Raw genomic sequence first — 12412 nt, forward strand, 5'->3', positions numbered from 1 at the left:
TAATTGTGCCATTGTCTATTTTTCCCCTTACATTTATTAGTACTTAATATATTTAGGTGTTCCAGTGTTGAGTGCATAAATATTTACAGTTTTTATTCCCTCTTAATGAATTGACCCCTTTATCATTATATAATGATCTTCTTTATTGCTTGTTACAGTTTATGACTTAAAGTCTATTTTGTCTGATATAAGTATAGCCACCCCTAATTTCCAAATGCATGGAATATCCATTTTCATCCCTTCACTTTGAGCTTATGTGTGTCCTTAGAGGTGAAGTGAATCTCTTGTAGGCAGCATATAGTTTGGTCTTGTTTTTTCATTGTTTTTTCATTCAGCCACTCTGTGCCTTTTGATTAAAGAATTGAAAACATTTAAGTAATTATTAATGGGTACTTACTTCCTGATGCCATCTTTTTAATTTTTTTCTGGCAGTGTTGCAGTTCCTTTGTTCCTTTCTTCCTCTCTTTCTTCCTTCCTTTGTGAAGTAATGATTTTTCTGTAGTAGTGTGGTTTCATTGACTTCTCTTTGTCCTTTGTATACTTACTGTAGTTTTTTGCTTTGTGGTTACCATGTGTTGCAATTAGGGAGGACCAACATAAAACATCTTCTGGATATAACAGTCTATTTGAAACAGATAGCAACTTTGATCACATACAAAAACCCCTCTCCCCAACATTTTATGTTTTAACATCATAATTTACCTCTTTTTATAATGTGTATCTAATAATTAATTATTACAGCTATAATTATTTTTAATACTTCTGACCTTAAATTTTACACTAAAGTGATTAACAGACCATTGCATTACAGTATAGAGTATTCTGAATTTAACTATGTACATACTTTATCAGTATGTTTTATATTTTTATGTTAATTTTATATATTTGCTTCTTTTCATTTCAGTTTTAAGAATTCCTGTTAGCATTTCTTGTAAGGCAGATCTAGTAATGACAAATTCCGTCAGCTTTTGTTTGTCTGGGAAAAATCTAACTCTCCTTCATTTTGGAAGAACAACTTTGCCAGCTCAAGTATTCTTGGTTGGCAGTTTTTTTCTCTTTCTGTACTTTGAATGTATTATCTTACTCCCTCCTTACCTGCAAGATTTCTGCTGAGAAATCCACTGATAGCCTTATGGGCATTCCCTTGTATGTGAAGAATTTGAATTTCTTCACCTCATGAACTTGGATGTCTAGATCTCTCCCTAGATTTGATAAGTTCTCAGTCATTACTTCTTAAATTTGCTTTCTGTCCCTTTATCCCTCTCTTCTCCTTATAGGGCTCTAATAAGACCTATATTGTTTCCATTAATGATGTCCTATTATTCATATAGGCTTTCTTCACTCTTTTTCATTCTTTTTCTTTGTTCTCCTCTGACTGGTAATTTTATATGACCTACCTGTCTTCTACTTTATAGATTCTTTCTTCTGTTTGATACAGTGATCTATTGATGCTTTCTATTGCATTTTTTTTTAATTTTATTCATTGTATTCTTCAGCTCCAGAATTTCTGTTTTTTGTTTTTATGATTTCTCTCACTGTTATACTTCTCATTTTTTTCAGGTATTGTTTTCCTGATTTTATTGAACTTTCTTTGTATTTTCTAATAATAGGTTACTTAGCTTCCTTGAAACAACTATTTTGAATTCTTAATCAAGCAAATTGTAGCTCTCCATTTCTTTGGGAAATGGAAAATCATTGTGTTCCTTTGGTGGTGTCATGTTTCCTTGATTTTTCATGCTCCTTAAAGTCTTGGAATACTATCTGTATATTTAAAGTAATAGTCACCTCCTCCTGTCTACTGACTGGCTTAGGGATAAAAATACCTCCATCAGCAGTATTAGAGATTCTGAGGCATTCTCAGGCCTTTTCAATGGATATGCCTGCTCCCCACTTCTTGTCCCCTTGGAAATTCCTAAGATTGTATGCCTTCTCTTGCAAAGCCAGATGCTGACAGCTTCTTGTTTGCTTGCTTTCCCTAGAATAGTGCTCAGTTTTGTGTGTTGTCTCCCAGTCCTACAGAGTCAGGCAAGCCTTTTATGCATGTATATGCTCATTAGCTGTCTGCAGAGACTTGTTTCCACTACCCCTGGGGTTGGTGGGTGTGGGTAAGTCATGTAGAATGTTGGGGTGTCCCTGGGCCACCTAAGGGGAGATCTGCAGGCAAGATGTCCCCAGCAGCTCATGAGTTGGCTTCCTGCCATGCAGTTAATAGAATCTGCATTCCTTTTTTTATGTTCCATTCCAAGCCCTGGATGTTGTTCTCCAAGCCACTCCCTGCCCTGCAGTTATGTAGCATGCCTCAGTATTGTGGATGGGGTAAAAAAGAAATAGGTATCTTTAGCAGCTTCCAACCCAGCTGAGAAAGTGACACTGTTTCTCTTACTTTCTTCAATCCATCCTATCTTAGAATTTTTTTGCTCTAACAGTGTGCTGGAACTTTTCCACTGGACCCTTGGACTTCCACAAAGGCACTCTTATATATGAATGATTGTCTAGATTGGTGTGCTTTGAAAAGAAGATGGTAGAAAGCTCCTATTTCATCTTTTTGATCCCTGTCTAACTCTGACTTTGCTTTTTTTTTTTTTTTTTTTAATAGTGATGTTACAATCACATTTTGTGTTAATTGATATGGGTTGTTTGCTGAAAAGTGGCAAAATAAAACAAGTAGTTATGTAATTTTAAGAAGGACACTAGGTGTTAATTGAGTTGTAAACACTGTGTTTAGTGCTGTTCAGTAAGGATTAAATGACTTAGCCAAAATTATAGGTGTAGTGTGAATGGGGAATCCAGAATTTGAGTCTAGGCAGTTTGATTCTAGAACTATGCTTCTGAGTATGATAGCCTTTTGCCATATATAACTACTTAAATTTGAATTAAATTATATAAATAGAAAATCATTTTTATCACTGCTATATTGCAAGTGCCCAATAGCTACACATGCCTACTGGCTACCATATTCTGTTTGAACAGTAAACAGAGTATTCCCATTTTTGCAGAAAGTTCTATTAGATGGCACCACTCTAGAAGGAAAATTCTGAGCATCTATACTGTACCATGTCACCTGTGCTTTTATATACCATTGTCAAATTATTAAAGCAAATTTATTCTCAAAGATTTAATTTTTCCTTCTGTGAAGATAACCATTACAAGTATCTCTCTAGCTTGGCAATTTTCCTAATTATCAATACCACATTTCCATCTGTATGCCAGGTATGTTCACTTGGACAGTCCAGTATCAACCCAAACATATTTTTAAATTGAATATCACCTGTTCCCCAAAATCACCTCCCTCTATTGACTTGCCCATTTCCATCTTTGCTTCTCATTTATTTCATATAATGAAGCTTAGTCATTGAATTTTTATTTTTTGTTCCTTCTTTATCGTTCTATGAATCTATATCCTGTCAACCTTCCCTTAAAAATGTCTCTCAAATATGACTTTTCTACTGCTATGACACTGCACCATAATGAATGTACTTGAATCTTGTTTTTCCCCAAGTCCTTCCAGTCTACCCATGATATTAGATCAATAATACCAAATACCATATATATACAATGGAGTATTACTCGGCAATCAAAAAGAATGAAATCTTGCCATTTGCAACTACATGGATGGAACTGGAGGCTATTATGCTAAGCAAAATTAGTCAGAGAAAGGCAAATACCATATGACTTCACTGCTTTGAGGCATTTAAGATACAAAAAAGATGAACATAAGGGAAGGGATGCAAAAATAATATAAAAACAGGGAGGGGGACAAAACATAAGAGACACTTAAATATAGAGAACAAACAGAGGGTTGCTGGAGGGATTGTGGGAGGGGGGATGGACTAAATGGGTAAGGGGCATTAAAGAATCTACTCCTGAAATCACTGTTGCACTATATGTTAACTAACTTGGATGTAAATTTAAAAATTAATTAATTTTTTAAAGAGTAATACCAAATACCAGTGGCTGTGTCCCTCTCATTGTCAGAAAATTATATTTGCCCTTAAAAATTGATTAAATGCCTTCTACAATCTTATCTACCTTATCTGTTTATCCATTTGTGCATAAACTGTTCATTCTAACCAGACTGGTCTGATTCCTGTGTTGTTACATAATTCACCTTTGCAATCCTAAAATATTCTTGTTCCTCCTCCACACATCTTCACTTATTGAAATCTTAACCATACTTTAAGGACTAACCTCAGGGCCCTTCTTATCCATGGAGTGAAACCATTTTAAGTCATAATGTTCTTTTCACTTGCTAGAGTAGTCACTCTATGTACTAGTCATCATATAAGCTCCTGTCTTACTAGCTGGATTAGGGTTCTTCAGAGTAACAGAACCAATAGGTTATATATATCCCATTGGGTTTATCTGTGTATATAGGCATCTGTATATCTGGCTGTGTGTGTGTGTGTGTGTGTGTGTGTGTGTGTGGAGAGAGAGAGATTGATTTTAAGGCATTGACTTACATAAGTATGGTGACTGGCAAGTCTGAAATCCTCAGAGCAGGCTAGAAGGATGGAAATTCTAGGAAGAAGTTGATGTTTTGAGACTGAAGGCCATCTAAAGCCAGAATTTTTTCCTCTTCATAAGACCTCAGCCTTTTCTCTTAATTCCTCTAACTGATTAGATGAAGACTACCTACATTATGAAGGGTGATCTGCTTTACCAAGACTCTACTAATTTAAGTGTTAATTACATCTAAAAAGTACTTTCACAAGAACAGTTAGATGGGTATTTAATCAAACAACTAGATGCCATTGCCTAGCCAAATTGATACATAAAATCAACCATCTCTTTGGATTTACATATTTTTAGAGCTCTTAACTCTACAGTCCAGCTAGACATATGGAGGGGGAAAAGGAACAGCATTTGAGAAATTGCAGTATACAAATATTACAGGATATGAAAACAGTTGGAGGGGTGCCTGGGTGGCTCAGTCGGTTGAGCAGCCGACTTCGGCTCAGGTCATGATCTCGCGGTCCGTGAGTTCGAGCCCTGCATTGGGCTCTGTGCTGACAGCTCGGAGCCTGGAACCTGTTTCGGATTCTGTGTCTCCCTCTCTCTAACCCTCCCCCGTTCATGCTCTGTCTCTCTCTGTCTCAAAAATAAATAAATGTTAAAAAAAAAATTAAAAAAAAAAAAAAGAAAACAGTTGGAGCTTGTGAAGAGTATAAAACACTCCTCCATTTCAACGTTTATTTATTTTTGGGACAGAGAGAGACAGAGCATGAACGGGGGAGGGGCAGAGAGAGAGGGAGACACAGAATCGGAAACAGGCTCCAGGCTCTGAGCCATCAGCCCAGAGCCTGACGCGGGGCTCGAACTCACGGACCGCGAGATCGTGACCTGGCTGAAGTCGGACGCTTAACCGACTGCGCCACCCAGGCGCCCCAACACTCCTCCATTTCAGAAAGAAGAGCATTATGAAGAAAAAGGAAACAAAAAAATTTTTCTGAAATTTGTTCATATACAACAATAATCTCCCTACTAATACTTTCTACTACTAGTAGTATGTTCCTTTCGGTGTTTCTATAAAGTTCATATCTTCTTTTATCTAATCAGAAATCCTGTTTTCCATCCAACCAGTCTCTTTTAGCTATGCATCAGATTATTCTAATCCAGCCTGCTTAATTAAGTGCCACTCAGAAAATTTATTTCAATAGTGATATTTTGTCATATGACTTTCCCTCTTGGCATATGAAGTCAGAATTTTTCTTAAAAGCAAGATCCCTTGTAAACAAAATATTTCTTTCTAATTTTATATTTCTTTGTATCCTCTGTATTACTTGATATGATAACTTCTGCATAGTTATTCATCAGTAAGGACTGGCTGACTGACAGGTTCTGCTTTGGCTACATAAGGTGTTCTGAGTTCTATTCTCACATTACCTGTTGATTTTTGAACATTACTACTTGATTATCTCATCAGTATCTCACACCTGACATGTTTCAAACCAATCCCCTGTTCCTTTTGAAACATTGGATGATATGGAGGAACAAAAGGACAGCCATCATGACCATCCTATATCTTCCCATATAATGATGACCTCCACACTGTTCTATTATTTTCTTTCATCTTGTATTCCTTTGCCTCAGTGCACTTTTTCTCTCTACCATATAAATCATACTCTCTGTGCCTGGGATACTCTTCTTGATCTCTATATGGCAACTTCCTTCTTGTAATTCACCTTAAACATTATCCTCTCTAAGAGGCTTTCTCTGACTAGACAGTATATCTACTACATTATTCTTTACGATATTGCCCTGTTTTAATTCTATGGCTAAAACTTACCAGTATGTCATTTTTTAAAATGTACTCCACGCAGGGCACCTGGGTGGCTCAGTCGGTTAAGCATCCAACTTCAGCTCAGGTCATGAGCTCAAGGTCTGTAAGTTTGAGCCCTGCGTCAGGCTCTGTGCTGTCAGTTCAGAGCCCGGAGCTTGCTTTGGATTCTGTGTCTCCCTCTCTCTCTCTGCTCCTCCCCAATTCACGCTCTGTCTCTATCAAAAAAATGAATAAACATTAAAAAACGTTTTTTTCATAAATAAATAAAATGCACTACATGCGATTCTGATACCAGAGGTCCTTTGTTCACACTTTAAAACCTTGCTGTGGATAGTAGATAAGAACAATGTGTTACCATCACAGTGCATTTTTAACTTTATTTTTATATTCTTAGTTTTAACAGAAAGAAAACTTCCTCTAGAGAATTAGTGCCTTCTATTTACCAAGACTTTTTGTTAAATACTTTAGAGTTGTGCTTCTCCAAATTTTACATGCACACAAACCACTTGGAGAATCTTGTTAAAATATTCAGTAGTTCTAGAGTGGGATCCAAATTCTGCATTTCTGGAATGGATTTTATTTTTTTTAATGTTTTATTTATTTTTGAGAGAGAGAGAGAGAACGAGCAGAGAAGGGGCAGAGAGAGAAGGGGACAGAGGGTCCAAAGAGGGCTCTATGCCAACAGCAGAGAGCCCGACATGGGGCTCAAACTCACAAATCGTGAGATCATGACCTGAGTGAAGTTAGTCATTCAACCGACTGAGCCACCTTGGCACCCTCTGGAATGGATTTTATTTATTTATTTTTTTAATTTTTTTTTTCAACGTTTATTTATTTATTTTTTGGGGGGGGACAGAGAGAGACAGAGCATGAACGGGGGAGGGGCAGAGAGAGAGGGAAACACGGAATCGGAAATAGGCTCCAGGCTCTGAGCCATCAGCCCAGAGCCTGACGCGGGGCTCGAACTCACGGACCGCGAGATCGTGACCTGGCTGAAGTTGGATGCTTAACCGACTGCGCCACACAGGCACCCCTGGAATGGATTTTAAAAAGTATGATTCAGTACAGCCATTGTAGAAAACAATATGGAAGTTTCTCAAAATATTAAAAACAGAACTACCATATGATCCAGCAGTTACCTTTCTGGGTATATATCAGAAGGAAGTCAAATCACTATCTTGACATATCTCTACCCCCATGTTCATTGCAGCATTATTTACAAAAGCCAAGAAATGGAAGCAACCTAAAGGTCCATCAACAGATGAATGAATAAAGAAAATGTGGTGTGTATTCACACACACACACACACACACACACACACACACACACACATACACACATGATGGAATATTATTCAGCCATAAAAAAGGAAGTCCTCACAAAAGGAAAAACCAATTTATGATGAGTCTTGAAGGAACTATGCTAGATGAAATAAGTCAGACAGAGAAAGACAAATATTGTGTGATCTCATATGTGGAATCTAAAAAAATATTAATTGCTTTTCTAGCCACTAACAATCAGGAAAGAAAATTAAGAAAACAATTCCATTATAATATTATCATAAAATACTTGGAAATAAACTTAGTCAAGGAAAGAAGACAGAAATGAATGAAAAGGCATTCTATGTTCATGGACTGGAAGACTTATAATATTATTAATATGACTGAAAGTGATCTACAGATCTAAGAGGACTGAAAGTATTACTGAAAGTGATCTACAGATTCATGTAACCCATATGAAAATCCCAATAACATTTTTTTGCATAAATAGGAAAACCCATCCTAAAAATCCTATAGAGTTTTAATAGCAAATAAAAAAACAATCTTTAAAAAGATAGCAAATAGCAAAAATAGCAAATAGCTGAACAATAGCAAAACAGTAGCAAAATGGCAAAGAGCAAAGATAATCTTGAAAATAGCAAAAACAATCTTGAAATTTCAAGAACAAATTTGGAAGAGTCACACTTCCTGATTTCAAAATATATTACACAGCTATAGTAATCAAAAGAATGTAGAACTAGCATAAAGACATATAGACCAATGGAATAAAGTAGCCCCAAAATAAGCTCTCACATATATGATAAAATGATATTCAACAAGGATGTCAAGACCATTCAGTGGAGAAAAACAGTGTTTTCAGTAAATGGTGCTGGAAAAACTTGATATCTACATATAAAAGAATGAAGCTAGACCCTTTATTTTACACCATGTGGAAATATTAACTCAAAATGGTTTAAAGATCTAAATGTAAGTGCTAAAACTATCAAGCCTTTAGGAAAAAAAAAAACAGAGAAAAGCTTTACGACATTGGATTTGGTAATAATGTCTTGACTATGATACCAAAGCCCAGGCAATAAAAAGCAAAAATAGATAAATTTAACATCATCAAAATAAAAAACTTTTGTGCATCAAAGGCTACAATTACAAGACTGAAAAGACAACCCACAGAATGGGAGAGAGTATTTGCAAATCCTATAATCTGATAATGATTTAATATCCAGAATACATAAGGAACTACAAGTTAAGTATAAAAAAAAAAATGTTTAATGGGCAGTGACTTAAATACACATTTCTTCAAAGAAGACATACAAATGGCTAATGAATACATTAAAAGATGCTTAATATGGGGCGCCTGGGTGGCGCAGTCGGTTAAGCGTCCGACTTCAGCCAGGTCACGATCTCGCGGCCCGTGAGTTCGAGCCCCGCGTCAGGCTCTGGGCTGATGGCTCAGAGCCTGGAGCCTGTTTCCGATTCTGTGTCTCCCTCTCTCTCTGCCCCTCCCCCGTTCATGCTCTGTCTCTCTCTGTCCCAAAAATAAATAAATGTTGAAAAAAAAATTTTTTTTAAATAAATAAATAAATAAAAAAATAAAAGATGCTTAATTTCAGTAGTCATTAGGGAAATGCAAATCAAAACCATAATGAGACCACTTTATACCTGTCAGGATTACTATTATCAATAAACTAGAAAATAAAAGTATTGGTGAAGATATGGAGAAACTGGAACTTTTGTGCTCTGCTGGTAGGAATGTAAAATGGTACAGCTACTGTGAAAAGCAGTATGGCAGTTCCTCAAAAAGGTAAACAGAATTGACATATGATCCACTATTTCCACTTCAACTCCAAAAGAATTGAAAGAGGGCTCCAATATTCATATACCAATGTTCATAGTAGCACTGTTCACAGTCACTAATAGGTGGAAACAATCCAAATGTCCATCAACAAATGAATGGGTAAACAAACTGTGGTATATGTACATATATACTATGCCTTTAAAAGGAAAGAAACTTTGGGGTACCTGGCTGGCTCATTCAGTTAATCGTCCGACTTCGTTTCGGCTCAGGTCATGAGCTCTCAGTTCATGAGATCAAGCCCCATGTTAGGCTCTACAGCTGCAGTGTGGAGCCTGCTTGAGATTCTCTCTCTCCCTCTCTCTCAAAATAAATAAATAAACTTAAAAAAAAGGAATGAAACATTGATACATGACATATCATGGATGAAACTTGAAAACATGCTGAATGAAATAAGCCTGACACAAAGGGAAAAATATTGGTACCATTCTACTTATCTGAGATGCCTAGAATAGGCAACTTCATAGAGACAGAAAGCAGAATGGTGGTGACTAGGGACTGGAGAAAAGAAAAAGTGGAAAGTTTTTTAATGGGTACAGAGTTTCAGTTTGGCATTATAAAAAATTTCTGTACTGGTGATGCTTGCACATTGTGTATGTATTTAATGCCACCGAATGGTAACTTAAACATGGTTAAAATATCAAGTTTTATGTATATTCTGCCATAATTTAAAAAAATTAATTCTGCATGTCTAGTAAAGCCCCACGTGTTGCAGATGCTACTGGTCTTGGGACCACACTGAGCAGCAAGGACATAGTATAGAGAAAAAAGTGGAGGGGGGCATGTGAGTTCTTCAGGAGAAGGGAACATATGTTTTTAGTTCTATAAACTAGCAGCTGATGCAATCTTAATACCTTTTTCAAGGAATTTATGAAGGAGTAAGTAAAGAAATACAATCTAATAGGGTAACTAATAATTGTAATATAAGAATGTGTCAGTGGGGCACCTGCGTGGCTCAGTCGGTTAAGCATCCGACTTCAGCTCAGGTCACAATCTCGCAGTCCGTGAGTGAGTTCGAGCCCCGCGTCAGGCTCCAGGCTGATGACTCAGAGCCTGGAGCCTGCTTCCGATTGTGTCTCCCTCTCTCTCTGCCCCTCCCCCGTTCATGCTCTGTCTCTGTCTCAAAAATAAATAAACGTAAAAATTTTTTTTTTTTAAATAAGAATGTGTCAGTGAACATGATATAGATTTGAGAAAAGCACAAAAGAAAATTAAAGACACTACATCTTTGGCTCAGTGGGGGTGTTTTTTGCTCACTTTGTTTCCCATGTGCAGTATGGCATGAAGAACATTGTGTGCTTTACCTGGAAAGTCACCATTGTCATAATCAGATATTACAGCATGATCAGAAAATAAGCTTAGTAAAGCACAGTTTAAGAGTACACTTAGGTATTTGCTGAGGAGAGAAACCACACACAATTTTGGTTTAAATGAACAGATCATGTACTCACTGAGGTAAGCCCAAATTGTTTTGATTTCTTTTTATGAATTTGTAAGGCTTTTAGTATAGCTGTTAATTTCTGTAAAATTCAAATGATTGGTAGAGTCTATTTTATTATTTCCCTTACATATATGTCAAATAACTGGAGATAATGTAAAGTCAAGTATGGCAGTTGTAAATTTTTCTTATGTGAAATTATGACCATTGATTTATGAAAAAGGAAAAGTATGCCAATGTATTCATATCATGCTTTATTTATCAGCCACTAAAAATTGACTCATTGAGCCTTATTCCTTCATGGAGAAGCTTACTATTAAAAACGGTACTGTTTGTTTGCTTTTTTCGGACACTTGGGTAATATTTCATTAATTAGTAACTCTACTCTGCAATTTAAAGCCATACTATTTATAATTATATCAATATAGGCAATATGGTATATTTCCTAACAAGTAAGATTCAGTCAAAATATCTCTACATTTGCAATGAAATGAAAATTTATGTACATAATTCCAATCTTAAGACAGGCTAAGATTCTGAAGTATCATCCCAAGGAAGTATACATTATTCTTAATATAATTTTAATGATGAATGGGTTTTCAAAATATTCTAATTTTTTGATAACTGTACATGAGAGAAGCTCTGACTTGCTTATATTTGGTAAATTAGATACCGTATTCCTTCAAACTGGTGGCTAATATGGGTGCCTAGCTGGCTCAGTTGGTTAAGAGGCAGACTTTAGCCCAGGTTATGATCTCACGATTCATGAGTTTGAGCCCTGCATCTGGCTGTGTGCTGACAGCTCAGAGCCTGGAACCTGCTTTGGCATCTGTGTCTCCTTCTCTGTCTCTACCCCTACCCTGGCTTGCACACGCTCTCTCTCCCTCCCTCCCATTCTCTCTCTCTCTCTCTCTCTCTCTCTCTCTCTCTCTCTCTCTCAAAGATAAATAAACATTAAAAACAAATTTCAAACTGCTGGCTAACAGAAACTGTTGCCTCAACTTTTTAAAAAATGTTTATTTATTTTGATAGAAAGAGTGCTAGTGGGGGAGGAGCAGAGAGAGAGAGGGAGAGAGAGAATCCCAGGCAAGCTCCATGCAGTCAGCAGAGCCCAACGTGGGGCTCCATCTCATGAAATGTGAGACCATGACCTGAGCAGAAATCCAGAGTCGGTTGCTTAACTGACTGAGCCATCCAGGTGCCCCCTGTTGCATCAACTTTTTATAGAGAAAACTAAACATGAGATACATTTAAAACTGTCATGAATTACAATGAAATCAGTGGCAGTGTAGGAATACAATCCAGTGTCCTGAAAAAACATGCATTGTGCACAGGATCTGGCTTTCCTTTTATTTCATTTCTAGAATTTTTATTAGCTTCAAATCTAAGCTGAGAATAAAGCAACAAAACTGTAAATTCAATGATAAAATCTGAATAAATGAGCTACCTAACCAGATACTTCAATTAGGGTGCAGAGTAGGATGGCAGGGTGAAACTCAGCATCATACTTTTTCAGAAGTTGTTAGGGATGTAAAGAATGCATGCTCATGATATATTTATTAATA

At 36.6% G+C, this 12412-nt stretch overlaps 1 protein-coding gene across 1 annotated transcript in view; it reads left to right on the plus strand.

Annotated features, from left to right (window-relative positions):
* The window catches only part of ABCB5 (ATP binding cassette subfamily B member 5), a 137358-nt gene that overhangs the window by 12011 nt on the left and 112935 nt on the right, over positions 1-12412 (plus strand). The window lies entirely within an intron of this gene.

The sequence above is a fragment of the Prionailurus viverrinus genome, chromosome A2 (genome assembly GCF_022837055.1).
Source record: "Prionailurus viverrinus isolate Anna chromosome A2, UM_Priviv_1.0, whole genome shotgun sequence".
Taxonomy (NCBI): Eukaryota; Metazoa; Chordata; class Mammalia; order Carnivora; family Felidae; genus Prionailurus; species Prionailurus viverrinus.